This window comes from Podarcis vaucheri, assembly GCF_965113315.1.
Source record: "Podarcis vaucheri genome assembly, chromosome: 3".
Classification (NCBI taxonomy): Eukaryota; Metazoa; Chordata; class Lepidosauria; order Squamata; family Lacertidae; genus Podarcis; species Podarcis vaucheri.
Window position 1 is genome coordinate 64447907 of NC_138761.1, and position 14068 is coordinate 64461974.

Sequence of the window (14068 nt, forward strand, 5' to 3'; positions counted from 1 at the left end):
AAGCCAGCAGTGTGATGTGGCTGGTATGCAGTGTAGTATAAGGCTGCACCCCATGCACTTGATATGAGAAGAGTGTTTATACTGTATGAAGATAGGCACAAACAGATGTAAAACATTATTAAGCAGAAACAGGTAAACCCCAGAGCTAGTAATACATTCCTTGAACACAGCACCTGATACTGGCAACTATTTTTTTCATAGTTGATGGTGGTTTGAAAGATGGATCATTGTTCATGGTGTGTTTACCCATCCCACTTTCACCTCTTTTCAAAAATATACAAAAAATACTAGCCCAAAAATGGAATATTGCAGGGGAGGATAGATATGAGCAATGCCTCTCTCTGTCTGAAACTATTGTCTGTCTCTAGCCTGACTCTGACACTTTGTCCTTGCCTCTTGTGTTGCTGTCTCCTCCCTTAGAAAAAAGCTCACTGATATAACCTAACCTTTTAAAATTCACCTTAAGTACAATGGATAGGTTTTCCTGATGATTTTTTTGACAACTGATATATGTTGCGTGGCTGCCTGGAAGTCATTCGTTAACATTAAAATATATGCTTATCCAGTTCATTCATTCCAGGAAATCCTTCTATTCAGACACAATCTCCAGAGATGGACAAAATTGGGTGTGGGTAAGAGCTAACTGATCTCGGAAAGATTTTCTGTACTCTTCAAGTCAATGCTCACGCAACAACCATTTTGGGGCATTCTAAAAATACCACTGTATTCTGAGTATTCACTTCTGATTCACCAGCAGCATCCCTTTCTTTGTGTGGATCTCCCAAAGAGCTTATGTGAGCTTGGCATGCTCTTTGGTTGGTTTATCTTACACAAGCTCAAGGAACACAAAGCAGAGAATAAGGCAAGAGACCGAGAAAGAGCAGTGTATGTTATTCACATCTGACCATTTGGCTTCAGTCTAGGAAACTAAGGCAGCCTTTGCAAAGTTATGACATTTCAGAGTGGTTATGATGACTTACGCTAGGGGACTGTAGTGAGAATTAATAGACAAAAAAAATGTAAAGAAAAAAAGTATGAAGAGATTGAAAGGACCTCATTCATGTTAACAGTAACTAATATATATGGTTTAGGGGAGCTTCTTTTATAATACATTGAGAGCAAAGAGACCGTAGCTCAGCGATACAGCACAGGGCATGCTTTGCATACAGAGGGTCTTAGGTTCAATCCCTGGCATCTCCTGTTAAAAGAATCAAGTAGCAGATAATGGGAATTCCTTTGCCCAATCCTACAGAGCTGTCGCCAGTTTGACGACACGGGGCTATGAGGACAAATAGCCTGAGCTGGCATAAGGCAGCATCCTAATAAGATTGCTGAATATCTTCTTTTTCCATTTTGAATCCACTAAGAGTATTTTGCAAATTCCAAGAAAACCAAATATTCACACCTTGCAAGGCTATTACTTTGATCTCTTTCCCTGACACACACACCACTTTTCCACTAAAGATACAAAACAGCTGATCTTAGGCCAGTGAATTTCTTCCATTGTCCTCTTCTCATCAACCTCTTCATTTGCTTTTCTGGTCACATGAGACATCAAAAACTGGGAGCCAAAATCTGGCTTCTTCATTTTTAAAACTGAGGCGTGAAGGAATCTCTTGTTTTTCGTGAGATCTCTGTTTGGTCCGAGTTCTACTTTCACCCAGTTTGACTTAGCATGGAAGAATATAAGCTGTGATGTGTGGGATGACTTCTAGGTATTCCAGCCTGAGGATATGGGCAAGGGGCAGCAGACAGGAGTGGATTGGCTAGTTGGATGCACGAGGTAGAAAATAAACGCCTCCTTGAGAGAAATGATTATCCTAACCATCTTTTGAGAAGCACTTTGCAAGCATTTTGTATATATATTTTAAAAAGAAGAAGAAATATCCTTCCTAGTTAATTGGGTCATCCCTTAAAGAGGGCAAGTATTGCGGTGAGACCTGGACAACCAACACCCTGTGTTGTGGGTGGGTACAATTGGTAAGCCACAACACCCAATTGGTAGGTCACTCGAAGCTGGGTGCAATCTGGCCAATGGGACACAGTCCAAATGGTTTGAGGGACCTATTTATGCCCATGCATGTGACCCAGAGCTTCCTCTTTTGGTGCGTGCATTTGGAACACCTGCCCACCTCTCCCTACCTTTAGGGCTTGTTGCGTTTGACCTTGCTATGCCGTCGTGTGTCGTCTGTTGTTGGGACAGGGGCACAGCAAGTATTTTCCCCACTTGGCTGATTGGCTGGTGCCATTTGGGTTTCGCCTGCTGCGTAGCAAATCGTCACAGCTTGTAAGGTTGCTGATAGGCTCTGGTTCAGGTGATAGGGATGGGAGAATGGTTTTGCCATCCCTATGTCAAGGGTATTCCATTAAAGGAATACAGGGACTCGATGGTTTGGTCAACCCCTGTGAGGGGGTTGTGCCCATGCCTGAGTCCAGGGGGACATTTGGGTGGTGGAGATAGCCTGTTCCCGGCTTTCTGCTTATCCAGGTGTTCCCCCTTGGCTGACCTATGCTGGTGCCCTGGGTCAACGCTTCCTGCATGACAGGGAGCTAGTCGAACCAGAGCCTATGCAACCAGTCACTTTCTGTAATCAATAAAGTTGTGGCCTAAATTCTGCCAAAAACCAAACCAAAAATTTGAGTCAAGTATGAATTTATTTAGGGGGGAGGTTTCTGGGTCCAAACATGCAATTTCTGCTGGCCAATCTTGCAAGATCAGAGTTGTGCTGCATGTAACCTCTCACTCCATCCTCGGGTATACATAGGCTGCTTCTGATAAGAGTATTGGGAGGAAGTGTTTGTTTTGAACTTTCTGCTGCTGTGCATCTAATAAGTGGTGCTTTTAGATTAAAGCAGAAACAGCCCTAACTGCTAAACAGATCTTAAAGTCCAGCAGTGGATGGTGGTGGCCTCTCCTTCCTTGGAGGTTTTTAAGCAGAGGTTGAACAACCATCTATCATGGATGCTTTAGTTGAGATTCCTACATTGCAGGGGGTTGGACTGGATGGCCTTTGAGATCCCTTCCAACTTTACAATTCTATGATTCTATTATTGATAATATTATTGATAATATTATTTATTGAGAAAGATGCCTTTCTGCCCTAAGGAGGCCTCCACATGTCTGACTTAGAAAACACAGGCACACTTTATTTCAATATATGATTACTGTGGCAAGACTTTTATATGCACAAAGATGGAAAGACTCATCATTACAAACAATGGAGGAATGGTTGCAAAAATTACTGGATTTAGCTGTGGTGGCAAAGTTGACATGTTTAATTGGAGAAAAGTCATTGTCAACTTTTACTAAAGATTGGAAGCTTCTTACAGATTTCTTGCATGAAAAGAAAATGAATTCATGATACTGTATTTGTGTTTGAGGACTGAATATAGTGTTGGTTTATAGAATGTGGATTTGTTGGGTGTTACCTTGGAGTGGATGTACCGAATAATTTTTATATATAGCTAACAGATGAAGAATTGGAAGTTCTCTTTTTTTCCGCCCCCTCTTTCTTTTTCTTTTCCCTTTATCCTTTATACTTTTTCTATTTCTTTATATCTTTCTCTCCTTTTCAGTATTTTTATTCAGATTAGCTTTTTAGCTTTGATAAAAAGATATTTGATATTATTTTTTGTATTCCTTTTCCCAAATTTTAATAAAATGTATAAGAAGGAAGGAAGGAAAACACAGGCACAGTAAAGTTTAAAAATACAATAAAACCAACAGTACAAAAACTAGTAGACTATCAGGATAAATGTATAAGAAGCTGGGTTGCTCCAGCAGTTGTGACTACAGTATGTATGTATGAATACTGAATGAATGAATGAATGAATGAATAAGTTGTTATTTGAGCCATAGTTAATTATTTTCTCTGCGCTTAGTAGCTGCAAATTAAGGGATCAAAAAGTGATTCTTACATTTTATCCTAAATGGAAGGCAATGGAACAAACTGTAAGTGCTATATGACTCACAACTGCATTTCTTTCTTTATCCAGTACGGGGAAAGCTCCTGCTACCTTTTGCATAATCTAGTTCTCCAATCTTTGCATAGAAGCCACAGAAGAAACCTCATTTACGTACAAATTCACCACAGCAAACCACGTATGCAGCAAGGTGGAAATAACAGGCTTCTAAAATACCCATATTACATAAATAGCTGGAAAATACTACTTATAAACAATTTAGTAAAGGTTTTGATGAAAGTCTTGGAGAATGAGATAATTATTTTCTCAAACGGTACCCGATGGAATCTCTTGTTTTCAAAATTTAAAAAGTGGCTTTCCAGCGAATGTTAAACAGGCATGCGATAGTTATGTAATTGTAATTTCTAACATTGGTTTCTGTTAGTTTGCAAGAGAACATTTTAAGTTCAGTGAAAGTTGCCTCTTTTATTTTATATTCAAGAGGTACTTGATTATTTACTATTATGTTAGAAAATAGCCAAGATATTTTGGTAAGAAATTCTACAAATCAACATTTTATATGTGTATGTGCACACACACACACAGAGAGAGAAACACATATGGCAAGGGCCACTTGATCTTTTAATAGCAATCAAGGGATGGTGAACTGTCTTAGATAAACTGATATGAAACAAAACTGAATATATATGATGCAACATTATACAGCTTCAAGAAAAAGACTTCCTCCAGTACTGAATTTCTGGCTGATCAAAAACAGGAAATGACAGAAATCTTGTGCAGCTAAACCTCAGAAACCTTTGCCAGTGTGCCCATTGCTAGCGTGAATGTAACAAACACCGTAGGCTCTAGCTGTATAAATAGGGAGCATATTGTGTTATGATTACAAGCGTGGTTGCTCAGCAGGATATGACATTCCAGCACCAGTAAATTTGCCTCAGTACTTGGGGCATAATAAGTGGATGCATTTCCAGGCCCATGCTATAAATGTATTTTGCAATCACCACGAATCCTCTTCGTGGAACCGTTGGGCAGCATCCAGATTTCAGGAACATATTCTAAGGGGCTCCTTTTAAATCACACTATGTTGTTAAAAAGTAATGCTTACTACTTTTATTACTCAGCTTGTTGGCAAAATCAGGAATCAATAAATAACAAGGCAGGGCTTTTTTTCCAGATTACCTGGATAACATGGGACTCGAAGGCCCTGTTTTGTGGTGGTTCCAATCCTTTGTTCTGTTTCAAGCAATGGCCCCAGAAGTAGGAGAGTTCAAGGCAAAATTTCTGGATCTGCAAAGGAAAGCAAGGCAGATCAACCTCACCCTGAGCATTACAATAGAGCAGCATCTCCTTCGGGGTGGGGGGCTAGATCTGCCTTCAGTGAGAGGAGCCTCTTCCAGAGGCATACCTTGGGCAGGGGAGGGGGTAGGGCATTGGGCATAGTTTTTTTGGGAGGGCATTCCTCACAACGCCCTGCCAGCCCAAGCAGCACTGGGGTTGCAGGGCGCCATGAGTGAACCCTTCAGATCCGTCAGTCAACTGTGCACCCTGCCCCAGGCACCAGCCAGAAACACTCCACCACTGGCCTCTTCCATTAAAGGGGCCTGGCTTGTTTAGCAGCTGTTGCCTCACACAGGACAAAGGATGCCATAGCTCCAATTGGGCTTCTGGGCTTGATGAGAGGAGGTAAAATGTGCTCCTCGTGTGTGAATGCTTCCAAGATAGTAGGGATGGCTCTGGTGGCAATTCTCTCCCACTTCCTTCAAATCCATGGCTTCATCCCTCAAAGAGGGGGAATCAAGACTCTGAGGTCATAACATACTTCAGATGAGGGAATGTGGTTTCAGCTTGTCTAGGATTCAACTGTACTCCCCTTGAAGATTCCAGTTTTCAATTTGGGTATTATTGCAGATGCATCCCTCAGCCCAGGTTTTGGTGGTGGCCAGGAGCATCTTTGCACAGCTAAGAACAGTGCATTAACTGGGTTCGTTCTTGGAGATGTCAGGTTTGCCACTATTACTAACACACTCCTTAGTTTTGTATTGTTTGGGCTATGTAATGTGCTCTTTGTGGGGCTGCCTCTGAAGCTGGTTCAGGGTGTTGCAGCCAGATTCTTCACCAGAGCCAGTTGTGATCCTATGGCTACAGCAGCTTCACTGGCTGCTAAACTGGGTCAAGGTTATTAATGCTGGTTATGACCCATCAAACCCTAAACAACCTGGGGCCACGTTACTTGAAAGATCACCCTCTCCCATATAAGCTGACATGATTATAAAATCTTCAAGAGAAGCTCATTTCAGCCCAATAAACATACAAGACACTTTTGGCAGGGGGTAGAGAGACAGACTCTGGAGCTCTTTCTGAGGGAGGCCTGTCTAGACCCCTCTCCGATTACCTTCTGTCGGCAGATGAAAACTTCCTAATTCAGACACAATTCATTTTTCTTTGCTGTTGTGTGCATTTCTGATCATGTTTTAACTGACTGCCGTTTTTGTTGTTTCATTGGCTCTGGTTTCATGTGGTGTGATATTTTATCTTGACTTGATAGTTCATAATGATTTTACTTCTGTTAGCTGCTTAGGGAAGGTTCTCAGGGAAAGATGGGGTACTAAATAAATAAATAAATAAATAAATATTGAACATTCCCAACTAAAGAATATGCCAAAGCTGGATGTGTGCCATGACAGACCTCAAGTCTGCAAAAGGCAGACCTCAAGTCTGGGATCTGAAGCTAAATCTATTTATGCACAGGTACATGGTTATATACACAATCCATGATTTATGCCCAATTATCACATTATCTATCCACCTCTCTAGTTATATCACATACTATATATCTGTTTCATTAGAACTTACTTCAGAGTAGGACCCACTGGAATACAGTGAAACCTTACAACTGAATAAACATTCATAGGACAGGCCAACACACAAAAGAAAGTACACCCACCCACACAAATAAAGGTGAAATATTCCCATATATAAAATATACTGCAAACACAAATGTTGTCATGCTCCTTTGAAAACAATGAAACTGGACACGCTGAATTCCCATGCATTTTACACGGTTATGAAATATGAAATGTTTGTCTTAACAAAACAAAAAGAGCAGTTCCTGAAAGTTCATTGCTGACTTTCTGGTCCCTCTCAGCTTGTTTATGTCACATGCCAATCTGCGTCATTGGGTTGGTTTTGTGGTTGTGTCTGTGGCCCACTGAACACCCTGGTGCAAGAATGGAGTCACCACAATCGTTCAGCATGTTAAAATCAGCTAACATGACCTAGTGTCCCTTTTTCAAAACATGCCACATAGAAGTGCAACAAATGGATAAATGTAAGAAACTGCTGCACAGTACAGATAGAATAATGCAGCATTGTATTATGAGTGTGACCTTTCTGATCTAAGCAAAAGTACTGTTACAGGATTGGGAAGCTTTAAGGACTCTTTGCAGGGCAGTATTTAGGGGAAAGATGGAGGCAATCCCTAGTGTGCCACTGAAAGAGCAAGTGTATTCATGGATATAGGTATTAAGGCCTATTGTGCAACCACAAAGGCGGCTTCAGGACTGGAGTTAAGGGTCTAAGATATAACACACGACCATCAAAACTATTTAGAATATACCATGGAATAGATTCAACAACAAAAACAGGTTTGACTTGTAAGGCAGGTATCTTTAATGTGATCCTAAAGTTACTTAACTGGCTGTGATGTCTGGCTGTGATGTCTGGAAGAAGTAAAGGCTCCCAAGCACATTCTCATTCTCCCTGTGTCCTGTATCACATGTCTTAGGTTGTCAGTCTTGTTCTTATCTTTTCTAAAGGCACAGGTGCACTCTCCTGGGCCAAGTGTGTGTCTGAAGATGCAGTAAAAATTAATGCAAGATCTAAAATATACATGTCTCTTTCTGAGAGAACATCTGTAGACTCCAGGGCCGCTTCAGGGGATCTTGATGTATTTGGGTCTTCTTACACCGACACATGTATGATAATACATTCATTACTTTTTCAAATAGCTCCAGAGAAACTGCACTTGGAAGAACAAGAACACAGCCAGAACACCAAGATTCTTGTGTCTCACTGCCAGTGCTCTTAGTGGCTTCAAGAACTCTTTGCAACTGGTCTGTCATGGAGGCACCAATTTGGGTTGCCATAAATAATGTTTATATTAGGAGCATAGCATGCTAAAGTGCTGATAATTTTTCACAAGGGCTTAAAAGATATTCACAAACATAGGCGCCGACTCCATGGGGCCTGAGGGGGCCCGAGCCCCCTCAAAAATTCGTTTGGGGGGCTCTGCCCCCCCCAATAATCTCGGGCGCCCCTCCAGCAGAGCGCCATCGCCGCCCCTTCCCCAGCCCAAAATGCACAGGGTCAGGCTGCATGCCTCCTGCCCTCCCTCCCGAGCAAAAGCTCCACCCAATTTCCTTCGGAGCTGATTAAAAGGCGCAGCACGCTCTCCCCTATTCGCTCACGAGGAGGCGGCGCCACTTTATTTGCATATTCATGAGCTTATTTATTATTCATGAGCTTTCATTTATTATTCATTATTTATTATTCATGGGCTCCCCCAATATTTTTTATAAGTCGGCGCCCCTGTTCACAAACTGACAGTGGCATAGCGTTGGTTGCCGCTGTGCCAGGTGGGGGGCACCAGCCCAGTCCCGTTACCGATGCCACCAGAGCAACCCCACCCTCACTGGAGCAAAGTGGGGCCATGCTGAGCTGCCTGCTCACCTGTGCAGGGGAAAGCTTGGCTGGCCAATGTGGCCCTTGGTGGCAGAGAGGAGCACCGGGCCATCATGGGAGTGCCAGCGTGGCGGTGCCTGGTTTGCACCCCTCAAAAATCATGCACTTGGGGCCACAGCCCCCTGGCACCCCACACACTATGCCTCTGTGAACTGATGCAGAAATGTGTTGGATGGAATTTAAGACAGGGAAATTAAGAAACTGAAAGAAACAAAAATGGGCATGCCTGTCCATCTCTAGCTATAACATATGACAAATAGAGCTCCTGTATCTTTCACTGGTTGTGCAGAACAGGAGCAAACACAGTTTCCCCTGTCAATATAAGACAATCTATCCTCATTGATTCTCGCTTTACATACCTTTAGTGTGCAGCTACACGTTACCAAAAACATGGCACTGCTTCCAATTAGGGCAGCACCACTTTTGAGTGTCACCTCTCCAAAGCATCTAGTTTAATGTGCCTTGCAGCTTGCTTGCTTGCTTGCTTGCTTGCTTGCTTGCTTATGTATGTATGTATGTATGTATGTATGTATGTATTTTCTTGCATTTCTACCCCACACTTCCTCCCATCATGGAACCCCAGGTGGCATACCCATGCAAAGCACTAACTAGATCCAGACCTGATTAGCGTCATTAAGGCCACTGCCTCGTGTGCCTTCAGGCCATAGCCTGGGTCAATACAACAGTATTACTAACCCTGGTGGTATAGGAGCCAACCCCTTGGGGCCAAGGTCCCTCCGCTCTCCCCCTAAAATAATTGAGGGGGCTGCTGCCTCAAAGTTGATGGGACTGCCATTCTAATAGTGTGGATGTGCCACATCTCGTGATCAATTATGTGGGACAGGCCTTACCTGTCCCTTCTCCCCCAATATTTTATTCAAGTTGGTACCCCAGCCTAGTGATTATGTTCTACCTACACTGCTGGAGGTATGATTCTGAATACCAGGGGAGAGTACGGTTGAGCCCAGATCCTAGTTTGTGGGCTTCCATAGGTGTCTTGTAATAACAAAATGGCGGACTAGGTGGGCCACTTGCCTGATGCAGCAGGCTTTTCCTATATGTTTAGGATAACAAGGTACATTTCCTTTGCCAGCCACAGCTAATAACAAAAATCAGAGAAACACATTGTGACAATGTCAGAACACAGGGTACACAGTACTAGATGCACAGAAGGGTAAAGAACAACTTGAGGTGGGACTTGTTGGCAGAACTCCAATGTTCTTTGGAAGATCTTCCCTTAAAGCTGGAAATATCTAGTTTTATTATTTGTCAACTGTCTCTACACAACAAATAAGGGAATAGCCTTGCTTGAGGGTTGGGGTGGGGAGACAGATTGCTGTGCTGTGTTTTTGTGTTTTCTTAAAGAGAGGAAAAAACCCACCCCCAAAGCCTGTCACTTAACTTTTATATAAGCAGCTGCTGATATCACTTTTATATAAGCAGCAGCTCATGTCGCTTAGTGAGTACTGCTTGGCTACAGCTCATAAACATTGTAAATATTTTTAAATAGATGCAACAGAAACTAGTTTTACCCACTTGTAAAGCAGCTATCTTAAATAGCTTTCAATTCTGCAGAGAAATGTCTGTTTAAAATATGTGATATGTGATTTTTTTCGAGCAAGAGACCTGTACTCCCTCACTCCCTGAAATGAAATAGATTCCTGACATGAAATGATAAGAGGATTTCCTCAAAAAAGGAGTGTTTTAGTTGTTTCAAATTTTACTTAACGTCTGCCTCAGTGAAAATGTGAAAAGTGGAAGGGTATTCAGATTTTTTAAAGCATTGAAACATTAAAATCAAATGCATTTTAAAAAAATAAGATTTCAAAACTGTTGGTGCAAAAGATAAATATAGAAAGGATTCCTGGATGCTAAAATCCAAGTTTGGGGCAAGAACTCTGGTGAGAGAACTTTGAGATTTAAAATCTCAAAATATGCAGCGAAGGAAAGCACGGAAGAAGACAGGAGTGCCTGGCGTGCTCTAGTCCATGTTGTCATGAAGAGTCGGTCACGACTAAATGACTAAACAACAACAAAGCACGGAAATATGTTGGACCTTTAAAATATGCCATTCTAAGTGAGTTGCAAAATATCCCCTTAAAAAGCTTCTTCCTAAAGTTTCTCTCTTCTACCAGCACAGAAAGAAACCATGTTTGATAAGTTAAAAATTGTTTACTTACAAACTCTTCAAAGGTCAAGTTCATGTACTTCAGAACACAGGCATTAAAACTTAACTTACCAGTGGTTACAAAGTGGTAAAAGTTCCTAAATTATTGGCATAAGAACTCAAGAGTGGCTTGTGAGAACCACGCAGTTGAGCCAGAACCAGCAGCTCAAACCTCTCCCCAAGTTGAGCTTCTCAGGGAGAGTGAGGAGAGAACAAAGGCTTGATTACCTAGTTCCTCTCAAGGTGAGGGGAAGTGGATTCAGCTAAGCCTGGGAGGACAGCTAACTCTGTGGTATTAACCCCTTCATGCATTAATTAGACTTAAGCATGTTGGTTATCTGAGGCTGGTTATCCCACCAAAAAATGGCATAGGGGTGGAAGAGGAAGTATGGAACACTACCAGTTATGATATGGACATCGCTGGTGTGGTGTCACCCATATGCCAATGGATACCCGATATACTAATATAACGAGTATACATAGAGCATTTCAAACTCTGCTATACGAGTTTATTGTTATTATTTTATTGCTAACTGCTTTGAGAATATTTCTAGAAATTTGTATAGGATTGTATTCAAGAAACTTTTGCTCAGATTAGACCTCTTAGAATTATGGCCATGACTAACTTAGGTCTATAAATTTTAATGGGTCTTTTCTGAGTAAACATTAGTTGAATTCGACACATAGAATCCTACAAGACAGAGAAACATTATTCCAAATAAGGAAATAAAGTGGCCATAGTGCTAGGGAAATGTTACAATTGTGCAAGATAGGTGATGATCCACTGCAACAACTATGCTTTGATGGCTTAATGAAATAATAATCCTGTATATTTCTTAATAGAAGGATGTCCTTGCCTGTTGAAACAAGACCAAGTACTGAATGCATATCACTTCCAGTGATTTTTCAGGGTTCTGAAATATGTGGGGAGCCTCTATGAGAAACCAGATATCTCATGCTCCCTGGAGGACCATGTTTGGGAAACTTCCAGGTGCCCACTGGGCAGACCCCTTGGCAGTCATGTCCCTTGCCTGGTGGGCCTGGACTATATGTGTTTCACCTATTTGGGATTTGTTTGTTTGAACTTTTCTCAAGAATACTGAAACTTTTTTTATGTTTGCTTAAGGAAGCTTGAAAACCCCCAAATATTTTTCAAGCCAAGCCAAGGAGACATCACCCATCATCACTAGTAAAAACAGCCTACCCCACAGGAAGGCAGGAAGAGGAAACAAAGTCCACAGTGTCAGAGTTGCCAGGCTTTGTGTGATGGGATGTATTTGTGGAGGGAAAAGGATTGTAAGGAGGTTACTGATATTGAGAACAAAAGCTATGCTAACAGAACTGTACAATTTCAACAGAAGCCTTGTTACAAGACAGATGGAGATATTACAACATGTCACATGAGAAGAGAACAGATTTACCTGAAGTTTGGAAATGGTTTATGATGTTTGGATAAGGCCCTTCAGTAAATACCACATTTGATGGTTTGTTATGCTTTATTCCTCCCCAAAAAATTAAAATAAGAAAAAGCAATGAAAAAGAAAAAAGGTCAAAACATGGATGTATGTTTTATTGCATTCTTCCCCTGACTACTAACTCCCTTGTAATTAAAAGAAAGAGCATCTGTACAATAACAGCTGATGTATGTATTTCCACCTATATATGTCACAACGGCAGCCACAGAATGTAAATATCATTCCAGTCTTTCCTAGTAGGCTTCGTTTTCCCCACCCACATAGCAAGGCAACACAGCCTTAAGTACTAGGTCTCAGATAATTTGTCAGCCCTTAGGGAAACAGACTGGGTGCATTATTATGGATGATAGTAAGCAGTTAAAAGAGGTATACTAAAATAACTCAGAGCAACGAAGAATGTGCTCATATTTAGTAATTACTTTGTTATATTCACAATTATCCTACTTTTGTTTATAGATTAAGCCAATTTTAACTTTATAGCCCTGCACAATAAAAAATAAATCAACAGCTAGCTGTTCTTCTGAACTTTTATGATATCCAGAACACTAAAGAATTCATACAGGAAGGTTTTGGAGAGTGGAAAGAAGAGTGAAGGACTGATATAGAAAGATAATTTGGCCATAACACTTTGTTCCTATTCAACATTTACTGGGAGGGATAAGATTCCCCCCAATCCCAAGTCCTGTAGGGGGGGGGGGGAAGCATAAAAGGCATAGACAACTTAGAAACCACACCTACCTTTCTGGATGGCAGGATCTAGAATAAATCTAGATTGAAAACAGCATGTTGAGGATAAGCATGGATGATTCAGTATTGAGAAAATCTACATTTCTGAGCTACACACAGGTTAGTGCATGCATGGCCCTATTTGAAAGCATATAGGAAGGTTCTGGTGGCTGTGCGCGTGGAGCCTTTGGGTTCTGTTTACCTACCTGCCCCTCTCTCCTGCTTTCAGTCACTTTTGATCCACCTTAAATGGTTATAGTATTGGGAGCGGGCACTGCAAAGAAGATAACTTTGCCTACATGTGGCTGCTCCCAAACTCTGGAACTCCCTCCCTCAAGAAGCTAGACAGGCTTCCTCCTTGTCCTTCTGCTGGCAGGCGAAGGCCTTCTTGTTCCAACAGCCTTTTGGGAATTGACTTTTTATGAAAGGGCTGGTGCCATGCTGTTTTTATTGCAATTGTTTGTATGTTTCAAACAGATTTTACATATGCTCATACTTTTAATTCTAGCAATGTTTAATAGGTTGCTTTTTTAAAAAAATAAAATGATTCATGTTTTTATACATAAACTGCCTTGATTCCTGTCAGGGAAAAATGCTCTGTGTGTGTGTCATGTTAAAGTAAAGGCCTTCATATTAACATGTCTAGGATATGCAGATCTGCATGTATTCTGTTGATTTGCACAATTAAATCTGAGTACCTGTACTGCATAAAACCTTTGAGAGGAATTGATGATTCTCCTAATTCCAAAATCCCAAGGCTACTTTGTATTTTACACCTAGCAATCATGCTTACTCGACTAAACTGAAGTTATATCAGCTGGTGCTTCCTGGAGAAAATATGTAAATTGTGAACAGCAATATACCTTCCCAAATGCAGTGGACATGTTCCAAGGGACCATGGCCAAGTAAGGATTAGCATCAGAGCTAAATCCAACCCTCTGGAACACACTACCTTATTTCCCCCTAATGCCAACAAGATGGGTATTTGGAAGAAGAAGTGGTTCCGCTTTGGGGAGATGCCAGCATCCTAATCTGG